General features: G+C 42.3%; 1 protein-coding gene across 1 annotated transcript in view; it reads left to right on the forward strand.

The window, feature by feature from the left end:
- The first annotated feature begins 4,171 nt into the window (after positions 1–4,171).
- PLAGL1 (PLAG1 like zinc finger 1) overlaps positions 4,172–16,829 on the forward strand; it is a 109,944-nt gene continuing 97,286 nt past the window's right edge. The window contains 1 exon segment of the mRNA XM_045066283.1: positions 4,172–4,255. The gene's annotated coding sequence lies outside the window, so the exon portion shown is untranslated.

A 16,829-nucleotide genomic window follows, 5' to 3' on the forward strand; every position in this document is an offset into this window, starting at 1 on the left:
ATCACTTGGTAGTTATTGTCATCTCTCAGCAGGTGATGGCCCAGAATGGAATTTCGCTGGGGCTGGGGGAGCGGGTAAAATGTAGAGTGCACAACTGTGCCAACCGTACTTAACTCAGATGCTGTATTTGTCAGTTGAGGACTACTGGATATGCCAGTGAAATTTGATGAAGAGATGAGGGTTGTCCTAACCAGGAATGCAACTAAAGACAGCTGTTCTCTGTTTGGCTTTAGGGAATAAATTTGTTTTATTTATCACTATTTTTTAAAAGTGTCTGGTAGATCAAGCCTGTTAAGTTTTTCAAAACTTGTGTACCCTTACTATTATTGTCCTCTTAACCTGACCATACTTCAGAGAGATTCTGTTAAAATTCCAGCTATGGTAGCATTAGTTCACAAACTGGTCCCTATGTATGGGGGGCAAGGAAAAGCAAAGAGGCCGACCACTCCAGATTTGCAGGTAGCAGATTTATTAAGTGAAGGAACTTACTTTCAAGGCTTGTCTTGGGTGGCCCCAAGATGAGTAGATCCCCACACCTGCCTATCAGAATCCTATTGAGGCCTTGACTGGGTTCAATCATGTATACAGTCTAGATGGTCTCAGCAACACCCTACTCTCTCAAGGCTGTGTCCTTGAAAATGGTTCTCACTGTAAACAGTGGGCAAAGCAGACATTCCAAGAACTGGGAAGGGGGTGGTGAGCCTCAAATTGCCCAGGGCAGTCTCTCAGGTCAATTGGAGATTACATCCTCCTGATGACCTCCTCCAACAAGTAATGTATTTGTCATCTTTTCCTGAAATCTCTACCATTTTTTGCATTTTATATTTTGTATAATTTTAATAGAGTTGTTCTATAGTTTTAATGCAATCAAAAGCTATAACTTCAGAATATATTATACTATAAACTGCACTCTTTAAATCAGTTAGTAGAGACAAGTATCCTCCTTAATCAGTGTATGTATGTGTATATTTATAGTTTTTAGTGATACACTTATTTTTGGCCTTGTTAGAGAATTATACCATAAGCAAGTGATTTGCTATTAATCTAGTAAAAATAGAGAAGGTAATTAAAAAAAATTAAGGTACTTCAATCATTGAGCATCAGAGCTGAACTTGCATTTAACAGAAAAATGCAGAATGAGAGCTATCATTTTTGTCTCAATATGCTTAACTTTATGTCTATTCATTCAAGAGCTGTATGTATACATTATGATAAAAATGCTAGATTAATATATAAGTATTTATTGAATGAAAGTTGAATGTGTAAAGTCAATTATATGTTCTTGCTTTATATGAGATGATTCAGATTTCAGTTCAGCCAACATATTCATTCATTCAACAGATATTATTTTGTTTTGATATTTTTTACCCTTTGATCCCCTTCCCCCATTTCTTTAAACTTGGCTTTAAGCTTCAGGCTCAAGAGCCCATCTTCTGCAGATCATTTAAGAAAGCACACAGAGTTCCTTTCCCCTCACCGTCTATAATCCAGTCTGCCATACTTAGATCGGATGGTCTAACCTCCTCCACCTGCAAATGCTTACCAGCATGGGCTAAAGAGCTTGGACTCTGGAGTCAGCTTGCCTGGGTAAACATTAAAAATTAGCTGTGATTCCCTTCCTTAGAACCACCTTCCATCTCCTCCTTGGAATTTCTGAAAAATCACCTATTCCTTGAGAGTTGCCTGTGTAACCCCCTCTCTCACTTCCTTTATTGAATTTGTTTTTGAAAGTCTTTGAAAGTTCACTTCCTGTATGAATGCTTTCCAGCCTGAGGGAGAGGTAGTGAACTTGCCTTCTTTATCTAAATGTGTGATGTCCCATCCTCCATCTCATCCGAAGCCCCTGAAGAACTAACATGATGGGTGGGTTGGGGTGCGGGGGAGGTTGCATAAATTGCTTAGATACGGGGGCACCTGCGTGGCTCAGTGGATTGGGCCTCTGCCTGTGGCTCAGGTCATGGTCTCAGGGTCCTGGGACTGAGACGGCATCTCATGGGGCTCTCTGCTCAGCAGGGAGCCTGCTTCCCCCTCTCTGCTTGCTTCTGCTTGCTTGTGATCTCTCTCTGTCAAATAAATAAATAAAATCTTTTAAAAAAAGATTACTTAGATACAGGTTTTGTTTTCTGTCTTAACAAAATATTACTGTTTTTACATTATTATAATAAAAATGAAACTATGGCTTCAATTTCACAATTTAGTTAGGGTATTTCACATACTTTTGAAAAAAAAATTTATTTTTATTTCTTGCAGATAAAAGATCTTACTCCCCTGAGCAGCAGGAAAAAAGAAAGCATGTCCCTCCTCCTTCTCTCTCCTCTCTTGCCTAAGGTCCTTCTATTTCTCTGTTTGTTCCTTCTTCCTTTTGCTTGCTCTTAAAATTTGACTTGCCCATTTTACTGGTTAATAGTGACCCCAAAGTAGATACAGTGCAAAAAAAAAAAAAAAAAAAGAAAGAAAGAAAAATAAAAGAGGGGAGGGGGAATGGAAACCTCTTTGTTATGCTGTCATTTTACAAGAATCACATCCACTGACATGTTGTGACTTAATGGGCACCACTAAGCACTATTTCGCCAATTCTTTCATGGATTATTTCATTCAACAAATACACCGTTTGTTATGTGCGTGATATCATACTTATCACTCTTCCTCACTCCTGGAAAACCAAATTATCTAAGTTTATGTTTAGGTTTTCTGCTATTAAAACTTAATTTAGGAAAAGAACCACTAGAATTTGACATCTTCTTCTTCCTCCCTTTGCAAGATATAAGTAACTTCATGTATTTTTGCTAGTTTCTTCTATTTTCTCCAAGGTGTAGGGGGAAAAAAAGAAGCCAAGGGTTAGGGCCCAAGCAAAACTAGGCTCAAATTCTGGGTATCCATGTGAACTTAGAGACAACATACTTTTGTGTTTTTCTCAGTTAAGGGAGGGTAACTATATCTATAGCAAAAAGATGTGCAGCTTCGATGAGAAAGGTATGTAAAATGCCTTCCACCAAGGAGTGTTCCTTTCATTATATTGTTTGTCTTAGTTTATAAACCCTTTGGGGAAAGATTATAAACCCATCAATCTGAATTGCAGTAGTATTAATAATCGATAGAAAAAGTAAACACACAGTGCTAGCAGAGCAAGCAAATGTGTAACCTGAACACATTTAAGTAAAGCCATTTATTGATTTTACAACAGGGTACTTCACATGCACTGGGTGTGATTTCAAGGGCAGTTTATTTGCTGTTGTATTGAGCTGGGGAAATTTTGCAGTGAAAATTCAGAAACAGGTATTTCTGAGGCATTTTGTTCTCTCGTGGGGGAATTTCTTCTTTCTTTTCTCGTTCAAACAAAAAAAAACTATAGAAGATATTTACATATTAGTATTTGTGAGGTGAAATTGTGGAAAATCCAGGCACTTGCAATGTGGCAGAACTGGGTCCTACGTGACCATAAGCACGTTGTAGGACTTCTCTGAGCCTTGGGTTTTTGAACTGTAAAATTGGCATAACGTGCATGAATTAAGTGCAGTGTGTATTTAAAACACCTGGCACATATTGACAGTGTTATTACTTCCGCTCCCAGGTCCCAGGTCCACCTGACTGGCTACAATCATGCCTATAAACACCTGTCGAATGTATCAGGACCCATTGTAGGGTTTCCCGTGGTTCGTTTCATTTAATTCTCCCATCAAGGCATTTGGTGTGTAAAGCTAGCGAAGGTTCAGGCCTCCTCTCTTGTCCAAGTCCCTTCCAAAGCCCTGAATCTAATTTTACATCTTCCCTCGAAGAAGCCCCCTACCCCTCATTGTTTAAGTTTCAGGTCCCACAAAATCTGGATTCGCCCTGGATGGGTACTATTGTTCTCATTTTGCAAAGAGGGGTCAAGTAAATTGCCCAAGATCACACAGTTGTAAGTAGTGGAGCGAGACTTTAAAACAGCCCGACCCCAGAGCCCAAACTCCTAGCCATGCGGATGCTGGTTATTGGGAGAGGGAGCCAACGGCGGGGCGTAAAATCAGCGCTCAAGTCCCTGCGAGCGGCTAACGCGGGCAGGCTGGGGTCGGAGGGGATCACCCCGCCGAGGCTCCCCGCCCCTTCCTCCCCTTCCCCTTCTCCTTTTCCGCGCCGCCGAGTCGGAACCGCGCCGCTCGCCCGGCGGCCGCCCAGACCGTCCGCTTCCCTTCGGCTGCCCGCGCCGGGCCCCGGGATCGGACCCCAGAACTTTCCTAGGAGGGGAAACTTGGCGGCGAGGCGGGAGGACTCGAAGGTGAGGTGCTCGGCGGGCGGGGCGGCGGCGGCCGTGGTGGCGGGAGCGGCGCGCAGGTGGGTGCGCGGGTCCCGCGGCAGGTGCCGGAGGCCGGCGGGGCGGAGCGAGGCGGGGCGGGGCGAGGCGGGGCGAGGCGGGGCGAGGCGGAGAAGGCTCACGACCGGAGGCAGCCGGGCCAGGCCGCTCCCGCGTGCTGAGGGGCGCACCGGCCGCCGGCGGGCCGCCTCTGGCTTGGGGCGCGCTTCCCCTTTCTCTCGGGTCGGCTGCTGCTCGCTCCCGCGGGGCGGGGCGGGGCGGGTGACGGTGACGAGCGAGCGCAGGAGCCGCCACCTACCGCCCGCCCCGCAGTCCCCGGGCGGGGGGCGTGTTTTGCCTTATCCAACTCTGGGTGCACAGAGGCTGGGAGCGGAGGGTGCGGGGACCTCTGCGTTAACCGCAGGGTAATTTCTGAACCACCCCAAACGTGAGAATATCAAGTTCAAACGTAGCTTGTCCCCCGAGAGACCGAAGTGATGGGAAGAAAATGACCGAGTGGCGGCGGGGGGAAGTCCCCACAGACTTCGGGAGAAAAGGGACCGGGGATCGTGGTGCCCCCAACACCCTCGACAAGGCACAGAGAATTGGGGTGGCCTTGCTGGGTGGCGTGCGGGACACGCTACCTGCAGCGCGGTCGCCGTGGCTTTTGCAGGTGCGCAGCTGTGTGTGTTATCCGCGACAGCGGCCCTGCTTCGGGGTGTGTGCGCTGGGGGCGCGGGCGGCTTGGCCGAAGGAAAGTGACCCCCGGGTTTCGTTTACTTAAGTGTGAAGAGGTTCGTAGAAGCCGCTCCTACTGAGAAAAATAAGTGACAAAGATCAGACTTACTCCAGTGTCGTGGTATTGAGCGTCTGTCTGGCCACTTGAATGAAAACAGAAATACTGTGAGGTGTTTACGGAATGCGTAATGACACTACAAGGTTTATACTGTCTGGTGCCTGACGGCCAAACCTCAGGCGCCTCCCAGAAGCACCTGCAGAGTTTTTCAAAGTACACCTTGTTGGACCCACCCCAAAGATCCCGAGCCAGAAGTGATGGGGTTGAAGCCCTGGCCCGGACATTATTTATTTATTTAATTTTGTAAAAGCTTCCCTGGGGATTTTGCTATGGGCACTTGATTAGAAATCAGGAAGTGGAGGGATTGGGTTTTACTCAGTGTGACCATTGAACAAACTTTAATCACCGTGTTTTCTCACCTGTAAAGTAGTAACCTGTAACCCGGTTAAGTAACCAGTAAGCTGGTTAAGATCCTAATAAAGGTATAGAATGAACAAAGTGTGGAAAAGGGAGAAATCAGAATAACGATCCACAATTCTGGTTCGGTCGCCACAAAGGACGCATGCTTTGGTCCTGCAAGGGGTGTTTGGATTAAGCGGGAGGGGAATGGAAGAAAAAAACCTTGCAGGGAAAAGGAGTGTTTGCTTTCAGGTAGTCTGATCTGTAACAGTGTTGGTATAAACTGTAACTCAGAAAATCAGAATCATTTAGAAAAGACGCAAGCGAGCTCCAGCCTGCCCCATCTCAGGATGATGGTTTGAAAAAGGCTCTCCATGTACATTTCCTCCTCTTAAAAAAACCAAAGGCTTTAGATTATTTTTCATAGAGGCAAATCAAAAGCCAGGGATCAGCAGTGTGTCCTGCCCTGTCATAATCCCAGTCAGGCCAAGGGCTGCATGCTCCCCCTGATAAATGTGAATTTGGGTTCCGTTACTCAACAGACCTATGTTGGAGATCTTGATGTACTAGGCATTTCAAAAATACAAAGATGAATAAAACGCAGGTTTTTGTTCGAGCTATCTCTGGCTAGTGGAGGAGAGTGGTGTGTGAAACAGGCCACGATATAAACTGGTTAAGATGATAATAACGCTGTGGAATGAGCAGAGTTCCATGTGGCCCAGAAGAAAGAGCAGCCCCGTCAGCCTCAGGGGAAGGGCATTACCCTGGAGCTGGGTAAACATCACACTTCTGTAAAAGCTTTGAGAATTGAGGATTCTCTGTGTAGTCAAATCTGTGTTATTTTTCAATCTGATGAAATTCTAGTGTAATCATATGCTGACAATCTAAAGTAGAAATTACTTTTGGTTTCATGATGACTCTTTTCGAAATTTACTAAGCTTTCTGTCATTTCATCTTTGTAAAAGTCTCAGCTGGGTCTAAAGTTAATCCAAGAAAGGGGTTGTCAAAAACAACAAACTTTTCAATGTGTCCTGCGTTCTTACTAAATATTTATCTCTACTTAAAAATAACATTCAGATAAAGTCTGTTATATGCATATTTTTTAAAATGTGCTCTTTCTGGGGTGGTTTTCATTGTGTTCATTAGGAAAGCTTAATATGATTTAATAGAGGAGAAAGCGCAAGAGGAAAGCTGCAACAGGAATTTTAAAAAAAGGAATAATTAGGAGGAGGAGGAGGTCGGGAGGAGTACGGTGTTTGGTAGAATTGGTAGCGAGAGGGTACTTGTTGGGAGGGAAGAGTAAAAAAAAAAAAAAAGTGGGGAAATCAAACATGGCCACTAGCTTCTTCAGGGATTCAATGTGTATGGACTCTTAGTTTTCAAAGTTATTTCAGAACATAATGGGAGGCAGTATAGTGTGGTGGTTAAAGCATGGGTTCAACAGTTCTGAGTTTGACTGATGACTTTAACTACCTGCGTCTGCTCATTTGTAAAATGAGGATAATATGATCTCCAGGAGACTTGTGAGGATTAACAGCTATGATGCTTAGGAGGCACCTGGCTGTGATAAGGCCTCAGTCACCACTGGCCTCTACTCTTGCTGTTCTTATCTCCCCTTACTTGATCCTAGTAGAAGCACCCGTGAGCCAGGCAGATAGCTAGGTCCTCTTTTTCCAGTTGGAGTTGGGCCAAGCTGGCTTGTGAAAGTCATATAGGTAATAGGTAGCTGAACTGAAGGGAGAAGCTCTGTCTTTTGCGATTTTGTGTCTGCGTTTCTCCTGCTCCTCACTGTTGCTGATGGGGTTCTGGCTAAAGTCGCCCCTCCCTGGTGTTTAAAGGGCCAAAGGCTGTAACTGTGTGTGTCTGTTTCAGCTCTTTCACTAACAACAGCACTCAGTGACTCTCCACTTCTCATGGTTGATTTCTATGAAAATTACATTTTTCTTGGGCTTATGGATGGGAAGAGGGAGACCATGGGAAAGCCATAAGGAAGCACTATATGGAAGAGCTCTAAAATGAGGAGCCCCTTGCTCCAATTTCCAGTAATGTGTCGTAATATTACTAGAAAAGTAGCCTTATTGCTCAGCAACTCAACTGCTTTCATCTGCAGCTGGTGGGGATTCTGGTGCAAAAATATTTCCTTGCATATCCCTGGTCACATACGTCTGGTCCCTGGAGAGGTGGGGGACGGGATCATGCATCATGGCTGTGGGTCAGATCTTAATTAGAATGTTAACTGGTAATTCGCAATGGAGAAGTATAACCAAGACTCTCTTCAATGTAAAACAAGGATGCAGAAAAGTATAAAGAAAGAATGTTTTGGAGAGCAGCCCCCAGCTTTGGTTCATTTTTTTTTTTTTCCTTAATAAAGGTGTGCCTTTAATCTTCATGGATCATCTTTCTCCTTTTACCTGCAAAGGATTCCCAACTTCATAACTCTCAATTTAGCATTTTTTTAAAGATTTTATCTATTTGAAGGAGCCTGCACATGCTAGAGAGCAAGAGCTGGGGGGGAGGAGTAAAGGGAGAGGGAGAAGTAGACTTCCTGCTGAGCAGGGAGCCCAGTGTAGGACTGGATCCCAACGTCCTGGGATTGTGACCCGAGCCAAAGGCAGACACTAAACCCACTGAGCCACTCAGGTACCCCTCAATTTAGCATTTTTAACCTTCTTAATCGAGCAATCAGAACTGCATATGCCTAGGATAGTGTTGGGTGCTGTAGGTGATACTCAAGGTAAAAAGTCAACAGATAGCCCAAGAAGTAGTGAAGAAACAAGTGGTGGGGTGAATGTAAATGCCAAGTGGGTATGGTACAGTCTCCCAAAAGGTTTGAGAACTCTTCGTGGTGGAGGAGAGCAGACTGCAGCCCTCCTACAAGGGTCAGAATGGCCTTTCAAACTGTGGTCCCCTGAGGATGGCATTAGGGATAAAGAGCTGAAGGAGTAAGAGAATAGATAACTGGGACCTTGAGGCTCATCCCCAACAGCTAATCTCAGGCATCCGAAAAGACCAAAGCAGGTTTCCTTGCTGCACAGCGTCCCTGGGAGAATACTAGTGGCAAGGCAAATTTACTCCGCCAGTTACAAGGCTCCCTGAAATTCACAAGGTGTCTTAGTCTGTTTAGTCATTAGTTACAATAGGCATTAACTATCTATTGAATACATTTGCTAAATATACTGAAAACACCTGAGGGAGTTTGGGTTAGGGCTTCGAAGAGCATTTATCCAAGTATAAATGATTCTTCCCTATTCCTGGAACAGAGTTTAGAGATCAGGAAGTCATAGGATCCCCAGGGAAGGAAAATGGTGGGCAGGTGTCTGGAGAGGATTTGGGGATCTTTGTTATCAGACACAAAGGCCCTTGAGTTCTGCCCAGATGTTAGCAGGACCTGTGGGTCTGAGTCACAGTAAATAAACAAATCCAAATCTGTCTAAATCATCCCATTTTTAGATTATTAATTTACACCTGAAAGATGAAAGTGACTAACAGGCCAGGCCCCTTTTCAGATTAGTAGGTTGAGACATTTACATTATGACAGAGGCAACCAGGTAAAAGCTGGAGGGCAACTTGTTGAGGAAAGAGAACAGAGGAGTTGACTGATCCTGCATGATAGTGTCACGAAGCCACGGAAGCCTGTGAGCTCCCCTTCACCAGGCAGTGAGCCCACGGCTGGTCTCTCCTCTGCACAGTGATAGAGATCCATCGACTGTCATGCTTCACTTTAAGTCTCCCTTTCCAGGGCTCCCAGATCACTGGCATTTGCTTAGCTTTGTCAACCACTTATAGGTGTTCATGATTTTGATTTAGTCATGATAATCTCTCTTAAGTTGGAGGTCATTGTCTCTTGGAGAAATTCTAGTATGTGAGAATTTACTTTTGAGGACTCTTTCGGCAACTACACCAATTCTAGCTTCAGTATATGTGTATGAATTTTGAGTCTCTCTTATTAGAGATAATCAGGTCTTGGCTCAGCCTAAACTTAGATTGAGATCTGGCTGAAGGTGCAACCACAATAGTAAGTAGCTTCTGAATTGGCCATCCATTTGTATAGGTCCACAAACCTGAAGACTTTAGGCTAAAAGAAGATAAAAGCAGCATCTAGTGGTGAGAGGAATGGAGGTGAGTGGTGCGGAGGAAATGGGCTGGCCTACAGCACCCCCTGCCAGCAACAACCACTGACCCCAGGGGCCCAATTACTTAGACTTTGGGGTAGGGGGCTCAGAAGTGTGAACTGATGGAACTAATTTTGGTGTCATTTTTGCAAGAGGATTGAGAGAAATATAACATCTTTAGCCACTTGAAGGTTTGGGGTTTGGGGGTAAGTTGGAAGGTGAGCAGGGAAGGGTCTGGTTCTCTGGACCACTGTGAGGTGCCTGCATGAAGCTGGCAATGGGCTTGTGCCCCTCTTGCCAGTGATGGAACAGCCCTGGGCTGGGGCGTGGTGGGGAGGGTGGAGAAGTGGGTCTGTGATGAGAAGAAAAATGTTTTAATATATACATTATCTGAGACAGAAGAAGATATTAATAGTTTTTTAATGTTTGAGAAAAATCAGAGTAGAAAATTTTTAGCAAACAAAAGGTAAATAGAACACTACCTGTTATTATCAATTTGCTATGTGTAAAATGTCAGTTACTCTGTCTTTATATAGGTATTGATGTGGCTTAATAAAGGTGAATGTGTCAAACTATATAAAGTTGTTTAAATGAATTCTCTGGAGCTCAAGGGTTCCTCCAGGTTGCCCCAAGGTGGATGGGAGTTAGGAAAAGGGATAATGGAAAAGTAAAGTGAAATCTCTTGTACATGTTCCTGCTCCAACTCTGCTTTCCTTTTGTCTGTTTTCTGTGTTGACCTTCTGCTGTATCATTATGGAAAAGTGTATCTGCTTTCAAAAGTAAGAGTGTTACTAGTATAAGCACTATCAAAGGCTACATTTTAGCCCAAATTATAGGGCTGCTATTTATCTGGAACATGAATCTATCTCTGAATACAGAACCCAAATCAAGACATTGATTATATAATCGTGGGAACCAGAGTTTTTCTCTCAGGCCTCATCATCATTAATCATGGGAATGTACTTTTTTCCCTAAAGGCACCTGTACTCACTATTTATCCCTTTGACAACTGTGGCTCTGTATCTGGAGATGAGCAGGCCACATTTCTCTTCCTGGAGCCTTAGGACTTTGCTAAGGATGCAAGTGAAGGACAGAGTTCTGGGCAGAGTGGGGCTGCACCGGCCAGTGGGTCTATAGACCCTTTCTGTGGAATCCTGCCTGCATGAGGAAAAAGGATTGTAGGCTTGTAGGATTGAAGGTACCTTGTAGGGACCCTCAAGGATTGTAGGTTTGATGTTACCTCAAGCTTTGCAGGAGAGCAGGATCCTAAGGAGCAAGATTTGGGAATAAAGGCAATTGTGTTTAAACCATATAAACACATTTCCTCACATTAAAGAATGCCGAGGCCATTGGTTTTGTGTGGCAAGCACAGCAAGAGCTGGTGGGTTGTGATTCTCATGCTGCCTCTGTTCTTGGCTTTGTGACCTTTGAATCTTCTTCCTTATATGTAAAGTGAAAGTATCAAACTAAGCACTTGGCGAGCTTCCTTCTCTGCTAAATACCTTGTGTCTTGGCAAGTGTATTTTTATGAATAACTATGGATATGAATATCTGTGCCTCTCAGTGCTCATTTCTCATATTTTATATTTTTCCTAAAAAAGAAATGAGACCTTCCTTTTTCTGTGTATGTCATGCCACCATATGTAAAGGATATTTTTCAATAGAAGTTTCTTTTTTTTTTTTTTTTTAGCTTGAACGAAATTTGGGTGGAATCTTTCATTATAACATCATATTGAGGAAAAAGTGTTTGTTTTATGTCGAACACTGAGCTGCGTTAGGTACAAGATATAACATTTGCATTATCATTCATCTATTAAATACTGTAGATCATTTTCAAATTTAAAATTGCTGGAAATATTTTCGTAAAGAAAATAGCTCTGGTATAACTCAGACATGAATAAGTGTGTGTACACTTTTTCCTAATATAAATATAAAGGGAGTTTGAAAGGATGTTCATCGAATTTAATCCTGTCTACCTCTGGGGAATGGACTATTAAAGGAGCTGGTAAACTTCTAATTTTTACATAGGTACTTTTGTGTTGTTACAAGGAACATATATTTTATAGTATCATGTGTGATTTGTTACAGAATGAGCCTTCATGATCATAAAGTATCTTCCTTTATCGGATTGGTAGACCACGATCACCATTTGACATAAGTAATATAAGACTTAAAGTTAAATAGTATCATTTTGTTAGACTAGGAAAATGGATACCTGTTCCATTAGAAGAGTAGATTTGGGGGTTAGATGTGTTTTTTGGTGTATATTTGGACAAGATTCATGTGATAGTTGATATAAGCAAAGACATTTCTCCAACCACTAAAAAAGTCTTGAATCCAGAGATGACAAATAAGTGTCATCATATCTGGTTGTGGCTGCCTAGAGGGAAGAATTTAGAGGTCCTATCTATGTTCGCTGGCCAAAAAACCATGATCAGTAATTGACCTCATCAAGGTACCAGAGGGTGAAGAAAATGATCATTTGCCATGCATTTACCATTCCTGAATCCTAGAATTTTAGGTGATGAGTTTTATCTACATATCTTAAGGGCTTACTATCTATACCATTTATTATACTTAATCAGACAGTATTTTGCATAGTTAATGGACAGTTTTCTGATAAATCATGTTAAGATTACAATGACTGGCATCTTTTGTATTCCTCATAGAGGCAGGCATAATAGTGTAACTATAAGAATTACTCAAGGGGCACCTGGGTGGCTCAGTGGGTTAAAGCCTCTGCCTTTGGCTCAGGTCATGATCCCAGGGTCCTGGGATCAAGCCCTGCATTGGGCTCTCTGCTCAGCGGGGAGTCTGCTTCCTCCTCTCTCTCTCTCTGCCTGCCTCTCTGCCTACCTGTGATCTCTGTCAAATAAATAAATACAAATCTTTTAAAAAAAATAAAAGAATTACTCAAGAATTAACGATGAATAATTTATCTTGTCATGTTGAGGTTATAGCTAATAAGGATAATTCAGTATGATTGAGCATCAACCAAAATAATTTCAGAACATTTACCAGTATACAGGTTTGGCTGAAAAACCAAGTATTGTAATTTACAATTTTGTTCTGAGGCCCTCTTCAATCATCTGTTTGGTACCAAGAAGGAGTTAAATGGTTTTGGTGTATCTCAGGTTTTTTGTTGTTGTTGTTGTTTTTAAAGATTTTATTTATTTATTTGACAGAGAGATTACAAGTAGGCAGAGAGGCATGCGGTGTGTGTGTGTGGGGGGGGTAGAAGCAGGCTCACTTCTGAGCAGAGAGCCTGATATGGGGCTTGACCCCAGGACCCTGAGATCATGACCTGAGCTGAAGGCAGAGGCTTAACCCACGGAGCCACCCAGGAGCCCCAAGAGTGGCTCAGTTTTTACATTCGTGGTTTAAGAGGGCAAAATGTTACGTACATGCTGGATGTATGAGCTGTTAGAAAAGAAAAATAAGAAAGTCCTCCCAACCCTATTTATTCTTTTCTTGGAGAAAAGAAGGCACTTAGTCAATTATTTGGTAGTATGAAGCTTCCAGCACTTTGGGTCTCCAATTATTTCAGAATATCTTGCTTGCAACCATATGAACAAGATATTCATTCATTCAACAATTTCTGTTGAACACTTACTACATGCCAAGTACTGTTCTAGGCTCTGGGAATAGAGTAGTGGGTAAGAGAGTGAGCCCCTGGCCCGTGTTATTCATCACAGATGAGAACATTAAATCTCTGCAAAGTGTCCTGCCCAACATGATAAAAGTAGGACTTAACTCTAAATTCAGTGTTCTATTCTTTTTGCTATAATACTTTACATAATTCTGGAGGACCCTGGTCAGATAACAGCAGGATGGTTCTGTCAACCTTTTTTTTGCTCTTCCCTAGGTGGTGATTCACTCTTCCATCTTGTGTGGCATGGAATGCATGTGGAGAGATATACCATCCATGGGAGCCAGTTACACTTGTTCTAGTTCTAGGGAAAATCATATTCATCTTCTGAATAACGACCTAGAATCATGTTATTAAAAATAACATGTGAGGGGCACTGGGTGGCTCAGTGGGTTAAGCCTCTGCGTTTGGCTCAGGTCATGATCTCGAGGTTCTGGCATTGAGTCCCACATCGGGCTCCCTGCTCAGCAGGAAGCCTGCTTCCCCCTCTCTCTCTGCCTGCTGTTCTGTCTACTTGTGATCTCTCTCTCTCCCTCCCTCTCTGTATCAAATCCTCCTCCTCTTCTCCCTCGTCTCTCTCTGGCCCTTCTCGTCTTCCCTCTCTCTCCTCTCCCGCTCCCTCTCCTCTCCTCTTCCTCTCTCTCTTCTCTCCCCCTCTCTCCCTCCTTCTCCTCCCCCTCTCTCCGCTAAATAAAATCTTAAAAAAAAAAAAAAAACAACAACATGTGAGTAGGGGCCTCTTGGTGGCTCAGTCCATTAAACGTCGGACTTTTGATTTCAGCTTAGGTCATGATCTCAGGGTTGTGAGATAGAGCACATCCCCCCTCCCCACTTGGGCTCTGTGCTGGGCATGGAGCCTGCTTGAGGTTGAGATTTTCTCTCTGTCTCTCTCTCTCTAACTCTCCCCAGGCTCAGTTGTTCACACTCTCTCAAGACACACACACACACACGGGACACCTGGGTGGCTCAGTGGGTTAAAGCCTCTGCCTTCGGCTCGGGTCATGATCTCAGGGTCCTGGAATCGAGCCCCACGTTGGGCTCTCTGCTCAGTGGGGAGCCTGCCTCCCCACTCTCTCTCTGCCTACCTCTCTGCTTACTTGTGATCTCTGTCAAATAAATAAAAAAGACAAAAAAAAATCATACACACACAAGTAAAATAAAATAATTGAAGCAGTATTTTTTTCAAACTCTTGTTTTATTTTGGTAGAATGAAACCATTATTTAAACAAAAAGTACATCAGTATTAGTAAGATAAATATTATGTGAACTTCATGAATATTTTTGTATTAGATTGCAATATGAAACTTTTCTTACTGTTGGTTGTGGTCAAAAACATTTGAAATGTTGGCTTAAGGGCATCAGGTAAGATATTGTTTGTGACAAAAATAAAAGTAGATGATTATCCTTAGCAGTCCTTTTAGTGTATGTGTTGATAACCCAAAGGGATCACAGCAATAAAGTAGAATTTCTGGAAGAAAATTTTAATGGAAGTTACTTGGCATCTGAATATATGCCTGAACAGATTTTTTTTTCATTAAACACACACATGTTGCAGTTACTGGTTTCCCTGTGTCCTAGTCTTTTGCTTATTGCGGTTTCCTGTATTGAGTGGTTTCGTTATTTTTTGAAATACATTTTGCAATTTAATTGCATGATATATAGAGAAATTTGGGGAAGTAAATTACCTATTTGAGGCAATATCATATAATCTGATTATGCTAATGTCTGCAGCTGATTAGACGTTAATATATGTTGCTAAATATAACCTAAATTGTTTTAAAATTATTTTTTCCACTTAATTTCTGAATATTTGTCACTGGGTTTTGCCTGAAGGTATTTATTTGTAATAAAAGAGTAAGAGATACAGTTCCCTAAATTGGGAGATTTCATAGACTATGGGAAAAGATCTTTAATTTGGAATTTGGTAATTTGGACAATTGGACTGATACTTTGGAAATATAAGAGCTTATTGCTAAAAATGATTGTGTAAAGAGACCTTAAGAGTTTTAAATCTATGTAAAATTACATAGATTTTGGTAGCACTTAAGTCTATTTTTTTACATTGTAATTTGTTTCAGAGATATGTATAGAAATGAAATTATTGAATGAGCCAGGACAACGATATATATATGCTTGTTCTTTGCAAACCACGGTTGTACTCCCTTGAATAAATTTGTGATCTAATTATGAAGGCAGAAATGTCAAAGAAAGCTAGCTGTTTTCTCCTTGGCAGACAGGAGAGCAACATACAAAAGATAGAGTTTAGGGGGTCTAAGCAGGAAAGCTAAGTGAGCTCTGGTGGCTGGTATCAAAGACTTTATAATAGAATTGTATTATGGACATTTAATTTACTTGAGTTCAACCCATCAAGATCAAGAGAAAAACAACAAGTCAGTCAGGACAGGAGGTCCTACGTAGCATTCCACACAGTAGGTGTATGTGATGTGTTCCCTTAGTTAGTCTTAGGTCCACTCAACTCTCAAATATTTTTAATTCCCCCCAGCCTCCACTCCACTTTCAACAAACAACCTGACCACCTACCTCATTTAAAAACAGGGGGAGGGGAGACTCTAAGTTGTGAACTTGTGAACTGCTTTCTTCCCATCTGTCCTTCCCCACCACTGCTGTTTACCCTCCTCTTCTTCAGCCTCAGAAGTATCTTTCTTGGTCAGGATCTGTCTTTGCTCCTGTTAGGACTTTGCTCCCTCTATTATAGCCAGAGGTTAGCAGCACAGAGGTTAAAAAATCCTGGCTCTGGGGCCAGAGTCTGCCAGGCTGGAATACAGTTTCATAGTTTTTAAATGTCTGATCCTGGGCATGTTGCTTAACCTCTCTTATGGTTCAGTTTTTCCATTTGAGAGATGGGATTGGTGATAGAACAGCCATGACAAGAGAGGCAGGTAAAAGGCTCAGAGCAGTGAATGCTGCTTTCTGCCTTTCCCACCACTACTGCTGTTACCTACTAATTTCAATGTCTCTACTGGTTTTCATTCCTTAGCAGATATGTTTGCTGAACCATTTCCTTTTCTGGAAAAGAATAAAGCCGAACCTTCTCTTTACCTTGGGCCCCTTCTAACCACTATCTTTACTCTCTCCTCTTCCCACTCAAGTGTTTTAAAGAATATTTAAATTTAGCTCTCTCTAGTTCTTCACCCATTTGTTTTTTTAGAAATGGTTTTTAATGAGACATTGACTAGATATGCAAATTATACAGTATTTTCTATTTTTTAAAAGGGTTTTAAGTAATTTCTATGCGTGGGGCTCAAACTCACAATCCCAAGATCAGGAGTTGCATGTCCCCCAAACTGAGCCACCCAGAAACCCTGAATAAAAGTATTTTCTATTTTGAGTACTTTGCAACCCTCTGTCTTTACTACTTCCTGTTAACTTCAAAGTTCTCTGAGTTCCTCTCTAAATCCTTCCCTCCTCATTTCCCTTTGAGTGTTACCACTAGGCAGATTTTTGTATTTATCATTCCCTTTATAGTTTACCTTTCTGTGAATATTGCTTAACGTTATAAGTAGAATTATGATGTAAATTACCTGGAGGCCTGCTTTTTGGAAACTAACTCTAATTATGTCTATTTTAAAAAACATTTATTTG

This window comes from Mustela putorius, unplaced genomic scaffold, assembly GCF_011764305.1.
Source record: "Mustela putorius furo isolate JIRA1106 unplaced genomic scaffold, ASM1176430v1.1 tig00003863_pilon_pilon_pilon, whole genome shotgun sequence".
Taxonomy (NCBI): Eukaryota; Metazoa; Chordata; class Mammalia; order Carnivora; family Mustelidae; genus Mustela; species Mustela putorius.